This window comes from Arachis duranensis, chromosome 2, assembly GCF_000817695.3.
Source record: "Arachis duranensis cultivar V14167 chromosome 2, aradu.V14167.gnm2.J7QH, whole genome shotgun sequence".
NCBI lineage: Eukaryota > Viridiplantae > Streptophyta > Magnoliopsida > Fabales > Fabaceae > Arachis > Arachis duranensis.
Genome location: NC_029773.3, coordinates 20,964,715 through 20,973,369, shown reverse-complemented (window position 1 = coordinate 20,973,369; position 8,655 = coordinate 20,964,715).

Sequence of the window (8,655 nt, the reverse complement as noted above, 5' to 3'; positions counted from 1 at the left end):
TCTGTCCTAGTGGCTAATGAGTTTCATCTGTCGGTTATAAAGTCAACCCGACGTGTCCAGTAGCTAACCCGGGCACAGTCTCTCTATTGCGCCTTATTACCATTAGAGGAAATCTGTGCCTCGTCACCATTAGAGGGTAACTGTGCCCTGTCACCATTAGAGGATATCTGTGTGCTGTCACCCTTACAACCAGAGAGAAAACACAAACATACTAACATCCAACACTTTTCATCATGATTCATTTACCACATTCATTCACTAACCATATATAGGAAACCCCGGCATACTCGCCACATGTTCAAGCTTTCTCAAGCAATCATAATCATTTAATCATTAATCATATGCATATACATGCCCAGTCATAATTCAACGTTTATCACAGCCATCCGACTCATAACACACACAGCAATTCCATCATCATACTCAGCAACTCATACAATCACCGTTACTCATCATTCATCATTAATTCACCCCCTTACTTCATCCATAAGTTACCACATTTCCAAGTTTCTTTTCACTACTAGGCATACTATTAAGATTTAGGACTTAAAGGATGAAAATGGGGGCTTAGAAGCTTGAAATTCGGTTTTAGAAACACAAAAATCATATTTGTTGGAAACAGGGTCACGCGTACGTGTGGGCTACACGTATGCATTGCCATGTATGCGTACACATTTGCACCAACCTGAAACGACTGGCCGCGCATGAGGATTTTTGCGTACGCAAAATTTTTGGGGTCACTCGTACGTGTTGGCCACGCGTACGTGTGAGCGTGCATGTTGGCCCATTTCGCGTACGCATATGGGCCAGCCCGTAGCGCATGTATGGGTATGGTAGTGTATGCGTACACATACAATGCAGCAGCCTCAAAAAGCTGCTAAGTCCAGAATTTTCAGGTTGTACACCAAACTTTGATCGAGCATAACTTCCTTATTTTAAAACATTTTTCCTTCGTTCTTCAAACGGCATAAACATCTCGGACCCAATTTTATTTTTAAACAAGTTTAACACAAATCGGGAGTTCGAAGACCAAGTTATGCTTCGTCAAATTTGGGCTAAAATCACAGTTTTCACCAAAAATTAACAAGCCTCAATTTTCAAACACACACTTTCAAACCCCTTTAAACCCAACCAAAACCTTACCAATTTAGCATCAACCATATTCCAACATCCTAATCCAATTCACAATTCAATAATTCAATCTCAATACACATTCAATATTCAAAATTCAACAACATTCAATATTTCAAGTTTCAATAACATACAAAACACATCATCAATTTCTCATGACAATTTCCTCATCAATTTCACCATCAACATGGTACCAACAACAATTTAATCTCACTAACCAAGTCACCCATATCATACATTCAAGTTTTCATCTCAACCTCGAAAAATCACCAATCACATACATAATAATACAATCCATTTTAACTAACCATCAACATTAATGATTCAAATCCTATCTTAGGGTCACTAGCCTAAGTTTTCACATTACATTATATTTTAGATACAGAAAACTGAAACCATACCTTGGCCGATTTCTCACTCAACCTGAAACACTTTCAATTTCACTTTTCCTCAACTTTCAAGGTTCCAAAACCTCACCAACATATTTTCAAGCTTATAGGTCCACTTTCAAAAACCTCAATCAAGCTCCAATATACATTTACACACTATGTAAGACCCGGTTAATTAAAGGATAATTAACCCATGAATGAGAATTTATTCTAGAAAGCCAAAAATGTGATTTTTATGGCTTAATGTGATAGAGGAGATTGAGACGAGAATTTTGGTACCAATTTTATAGAAATCGGACCAAGATTGGACCGAACGGGCCAAACCGAGCCAACCGAACCTAAAGTGGGCCCTTGGCCCAACATAACTAAACAAAAACCCTAGTTTTCAGCACTCTCTCTCCTCACTTGACACACTCACACATTGGAAATGGAGGCCATGGAGGGAAGAACACTCTCTCAAGTTCTTTCTCTCACTTGATCTTCAAACCACCATAACTTTTGATCTCAAGTTCACCACGGAGAGCTCTACAAAACCCATACAATTAATCTTGAGGTAAGCCACGTTTTGCTCTTCAAATTTCCAGCCTTGTTTTCGAGTTTCATGAGCAAAAATATTAAGATTTTGGGCTCTTTAATGTTATAGGACCCAACTCTCTTGAAGGAGAAGGTTAATCTTGTCTCCTTGGACCTTAGGAGTGGTAAGATTCTCAACCCTAGTATAATTTATTGTTTTATGATGTTTGGGTATTGAGATGTTGTGTATGGGTATGATGATTGTGGCTTAGGTTGTGTATATGTGAATGTTAGAGCTTGATTAGTGATATTGAAAAGCTTGAAAAGGGATTTGGTGGTGAAAAATCTATTCTTGGAGGTGTTGAGGCCTTGAGAGCTTGAGGAAAAGTGATTTGGAAGTGCTCCAGTTAAGCTTGGGAAATCGGCTAAGTTATGGTCTCGGTTTCCCGTATCTAATATGTAATGTAGTAGGAAATACTTAGGCTAGAGGCTCTAAGATAGGCATTGAATTGTTGATGTTGTTAAATGGTTGATATATATGATGTGGTCATATATGTGATGATGATTATTGATGCCTTGATGGTATGATGTATGAGAAATATGCATGATGTGATATATGCTTGATGATTGATTATGGTTGAATTGTGGGTGGAACCATGTTGATGGTTAGTATGATATTGTTTGTGTACAATGATGATTTAATAGAATTGGTGTTGTTGAAAATTGGCATGAGGAAGAGTATATGATATGTCAATGTGTTTGAGTTTTAGCCACTTGGGTGAAGTGGGTTAAAATGATGGGATGGTGATTTTGTAAATTGTGGTAAAGTGTCAATGTGTGAGTTGAGGAGGCCTGATATTGAATTTGATATATTTTGATTGATTTCAAAGAAAAGGGATGAAATTGGCATGTTTTGATTGATTTGAAAAAGAGTTGAAAATGGCTTGTTTTGAAAATGGCACTTTGTAGTTTTGTATGAAAAACATGGTTTTGGGCATACTTTGATGGGACATATCTTGGAATACGGATCTCCGTTTTGTACCAAATCTATTTAGAAATGAAATTCGATCTGGGATGTCCATGCCGTTTGAAGAACGGGTGAAAAATGATTTAAAATGAGAAAGTTATGTCTGTCGGAAGATTGGGGGTTGAATGTGTAAATTCTGCAATTTTTAACTTAGAAAAAGTTTAGCAGAATCACCCCGCCCGCGCGCGTAGGCGCACTTGGCGCGTACGCGCCGTTCTTCTCGAAAATGCCACCCACGCGTGCGCGTGATGTGCGCGGGCGCGCTGAATGTGCTGCACCCAATGACCAGCCTTTTTCCAGAGGGTTGTGCCTGAACTGTGCCAGCTTTGTGCCTGGGGCACGAGAGCACCCACGCGCACGCGTGGCAGACGCGTGCGCGTCGCTTGGCTATTTTTTAATCCACGCGTTAGCGTGCATGACGCATACGCGTCGATGAGTTTTGTGGCCATCCACGCGTGCGTGTGGAGTGCGCGTACGCGTGGCCCTATTTTCATCTCAAAGTTGATTTTTGAGTTTTAAAAGCCAAATATCATACTTCTAAGCCTCCGATCTCACCACTTATGTCTTAAATCATTATGATATGCCTAGCTATTAGAAAAAGAGCTAGTGGATGTGGTAACTTGCGAGTGAAGCAAGGAAAAATGAATGATCAATGAGGATCAAAGATGATTATGTGAGAGGCGGAGGATGGCGGTGGAAGTGCTTGTTATGCCATGGGCCGAAAGGCCGTAATTGTTAATGAAACGGCTGGTTATGAATTTAACCGTGAGCCAGGTCGCTGGTTATGAATTTAACCGTGAGTCGGATGGTTGGATTATTGCCGTGATACGGTGGAGCCATGATTATGGCTAAGAATAAATGCATATATGCTGTTGAATGAATTGTGAATGTTGCACTTCCACTGTTGGAGATGAGAGTTTCCCTGGAAGGAAGCAATGGCTAGCCACCACGTGCTCCAGGTTGAGACTCGAAGCTCTTTTGACCCTATGTCGTAAGGGTGGCTGGGCACTATGAAAGCCCCGGATGAGCTCGCCCCCGTAAATATTCACCAGTGAAGGTGATGGATATAGATCATGATTATGATCAAGTTTATGATGAGTATAACTCGAGTTGGGGATGTGCGACAGAGGGACAGTCCAATGGTTAGCTACCAGGACTTGTCGGGTTGGCTCTATAACCGACAGATGATATCATCAGCCACTAGGGACAGGCTTCATCATATGCAAACTATATGAATTGTTTGAGATTGCCTATTTGACTGCATATTACTTGCTAATTGTCTAAATGCCTTAATTGTTCCTATTTGTATATTTCTTGTTTGATATAACTGTGTTTGCTACATTATACTCCTGCTGGTGGTTGGGAGGTCTGAAGGAATTGGAAAGGGAAGTATTATTTAGACTGAAGAATCTTTAGTCAGATGCCCTTTTATGGTTTAGCTTGTTTATAAGTTTTGAATTATTCGAAGGAAGTTCTAGGATTGCCTTTGTCTTTCCTCTATTATTATGTATTATATATGTGGAAGTTGTTATCATGCTGGGGACCTCTGGTTCTCACCCATGTGGATTTTGTGCTTTTCAGATGCAAGACGTGAGGTTTCTCGTTGAGGCCTACTGGAGACTTCTGGATTAGCGAAGATCCTTTGTTCTTGGGGACTCTGTTTTAGTTTATATGTTTTGCTTAGATACTTTTATCTCCACTAAATAATACAAACTATGATGACTCCTCTTAACGGAGATTTTGGAGAATAGGTTTCTGTATTTGTGTCCTTTTGGGTTTCCTTTGGGGTTTTCCTTATTTTATCATATGTATATATTGCTATGCTCGGACCGGTTATCTTCGCAGCCGGATTTTGAGTCTTGATATTCCTATTTTTGACACTCCTTTGTATATATATAATTTCGCGTTGGTTATCCTTATTCGTTACGTTATCGATCGGAGTGTTGCGCTTTTGAGTTGCGATTTTTGTTTACCCCTTTTTCCACAAAGGCTCCTAGTTATAATCAATCATTCATACTACTATACTTACTAAATTTTTATTTTAGAGGTCGTAATACCTTTCCATCTCTGAATTATGACTTAAGCATAAGACTCTGTATGGTAGGGTGTTACATTATGGTATCAGAGCAGTTCGTTCCTGTAGAGCCTGAGGGACGGAATGACTATGCTTCTGTGCATTCTCTGTATGTGTGTTATATGCTGTTAGTATATCTACTTGATATAATTGGCATAAACGTTCATGAGCATGCATTTGGGACCTTGAAGTACTAGACTTCCGATATTGAGACTGATCAACTTAATATCGATTGTTTGGTGTGTATAGGGACCAGATGGCGCCTCGTGGATGCGGTAGAGGCCGTGGAAGGGGTCGTACTCATGCTCGTGCACCAGAGACTAACCCTAATGACCCGGTGAACTTTATGACGGCGTTGGAGAATATGGCTGCTGCTATGCAAGCCACTGCTGAGGCTCTTGGTCAACAGATGAACAACCATGGTAATGATGGAGGTGGAGTTCAGGGCCCGATGACACTGGCAAACATTTTGAAGGTTAATCCACCCAAGTTCAAGGGAAGATACCTGAAGGACAGCGTGTTGAGTTTGCTACCTATATGCTCACTGGTGAAGCGTCGCATTGGTGGCAAGGTATCCGACGTCTTCTACAGCAGGGTGATGACTATATAACCTGGAATGTCTTCCAAGAAGAGTTCTATAAGAAGTACTTTCCGACTTCTGCCAGGACGGCTAAGGAACTTGAGTTACTACAGCTGAAGCAGGGGACCATGTCGGTATCTGAGTATACTGACAAGTTTGAAGAGCTGTTCAGGTTCTCTCGTATGTGTCAAGGGACTCCGGTGGAATATGAGGAATGGAAGTGTGTTAAGTATGAAGGAGGACTCCGGAGTGATATCTTCAGTTCAGTAGGACCAATGGAGATTAGGACTTTCTCCAAATTGGTGAACAAGTATAGGGTTGCTGAAGAGTGTGTGAAGAGGGCAACCACTGAGAAAGGAAGTCACAAAGGATCATTCCCACCGAATCGAGGGAAGAGCTTTGCAGCTAGAGGTCCACCTTTCAAGAGGGGAGGTTCCTTTAGGAGGCCTAACAACAACAACTCCCAAGGGAAGAAGTTTGGGAAGCAGCCTCAGAATGATCAAGCTTGTACTAGATGTAAGAGTCACCATCCAGGAGCACCATGCAAGGCCGGATGGGGTTTGTGCTACAATTATGGAAAAGCGGGGCACAAAGCCGCCAGTTGTCCGGAGAAGCAGAAGCAAGGTACTGGGAAGGCACAACAGACTGGTTGGGTGTTCACCACTTCAGCTATAGGTGCTGAGGGATCTGAGGCACTTATTCGAGGTAACTGTGAAATGGCTGGTCAAATTTTAAATGCTTTATTTGATTCGGGAGCATCGCATTCATTCATTGCATTTGAGAAAGCCCACGAGTTAGGATTGAAGATCGTAACCTTAGGTTATGACCTAAAAGTATATAATGCTACCCATGAAGCCATGGTAACTAGGCTAGGATGCCCGAAAGTTTCCTTTAGATTCAAGGAGCATGATTTTATTCATAATTTAGTCTGCTTACCGATGATCGGTCTTGATCTTATCTTGGGATTGGACTAGTTATCTAAGAACCATGTCCTGCTTGATTGTTCTACAAAGTCGGTGTACTTTATGTCGGAGGATACAGAAGGGCCGGTCGTGGTGAATAATTATTACTTGAATTCAATGATGGTGAACTGTTCTGGAATCGAATGTCAGGGTATCCTGTTGTTAACCGCGGGTGTTTCAGGTGATGATCAAAGGTTGGAACAGATTCCGGTTGTGTGTGAGTTTCCAGAAGTGTTTCTCGATGATATTGATGAGTTTCCACCTAACCAAAAGGTTTAGTTTGCTATTGAGTTGGTGCCCGGGACGGGACCAATATCAAGTGCTCCTTATAGGATGTCACCGTTAGAGATGAACGAGCTAAAGTCTCAGTTAAAGGATTTGTTGGGAAAGAATTTTATACGACTAAGTGTCTCTCCGTGGGGTGCGCCAGTGCTACTGGTAAAAAAGAAAGATGGGAGTATGCGGCTCTGTGTAGATTACAGGCAGCTGAACAAGGTCACAATAAAGAATAAGTACCCATTGCCGAGAATTGATGATCTCATGGATCAGTTACAAGGAGCTAGAGTTTTCTCCAAGATCGATTTACGATCCGGTTATCACCAGATAAGGGTGAGGGGTGAGGATATCCCTAAGATCACTTTTAGGACTTGTTATGGTCATTACGAGTACACTGTGATGTCTTTTGGATTGACGAACGCTCCTGCAGTGTTTATGGATTACATGAATAGAGTTTTCCGTCCGTTTTTGGATAAATTCGTTGTTGTCTTCATTGATGACATACTGATTTATTCCAAGACTGAGGAAGAGCATGTGGAACATTTGAGGACCGTATTACAGATTCTAAAGGAGAAGAAACTCTATGCAAAACTGTCTAAGTGTGAGTTTTGGAAGAGTGAGGTGAAGTTTTTAGGCCACATGGTGAGTAAGAAGGAAATAACCGTAGATCCAACTAAGGTGGAGGCTGTGATGGATTGGAAGCAACCAACCAGCGTAACGGAGATAAGGAGTTTTCTGGGTTTAGCTGGCTATTACCGAAGGTTTATCAAGGGCTTTTCACAGATAGCTTTGCCAATGACAAAGTTAACCCGCAAAGACACTCCGTTTGTTTGGACTCCTGAGTGCGAGGAGAGCTTTCAGACATTGAAGAAAAAGTTGACCACTGCACCTGTGTTAGTGTTACCTGAGCCGAACGAGCCATTTGAGGTGTACTGTGATGCCTCATTGAAGGGTCTAGGGTGCGTGCTGATGCAGCATCATAATGTGGTGGCGTATGCCTCACGACAGTTGAGACCGCATGAAGTTAATTATTCTACACATGATTTGGAGCTTGCTGCGGTCGTGTTTACGCTAAAGGTGTGGAGGCATTACCTCTATGGGATTAAGTTCCAAGTTTTCTCTGATCATAAGAGCTTGAAGTACCTCTTTGATCAGAAAGAGCTTAATATGAGGAAGAGAAGGTGGATGGAATTATTGAAGGACTACGACTTTGAGTTGAATTACCATCCGGGAAAGGCGAACGTAGTGGCAGATGCGTTAAGTTGGAAGTCGTTATATGCGGCTTGGATGATGCTTCAAGAGGAGAAGTTACTTAAGGGGTTCGAGAGTCTGAAAATTGGTGCTCGAGAAGTATCCGGAACTTTGTGTTTGAGCCGATTAGAAATCTCAAGTGACTTTAAGTCCGAACTCCTAAAAGCTCATCAAGATGATGAAGCGTTATGGAAGGTGTTACCGGCCATTGAGCAAGGAAAATAGTGGAGAGTGTCAGAAGAAAAAGATAGGTTATGGAGATTCAAGGGTAGGATCATTGTGCCGGATGTTGGCACTTTAAGGCAAGATATTTTAAAGGAGGCACAAAAAAGTGGATTCTCCATTCACCCAGGAAGTACTAAGATGTACCATGATTTAAAGGCGATGTTTTGGTGGCCGGGTATGAAGAATGATGTGGCGGAATATGTTTCAAAGTGCTTAACTTGTCAAAA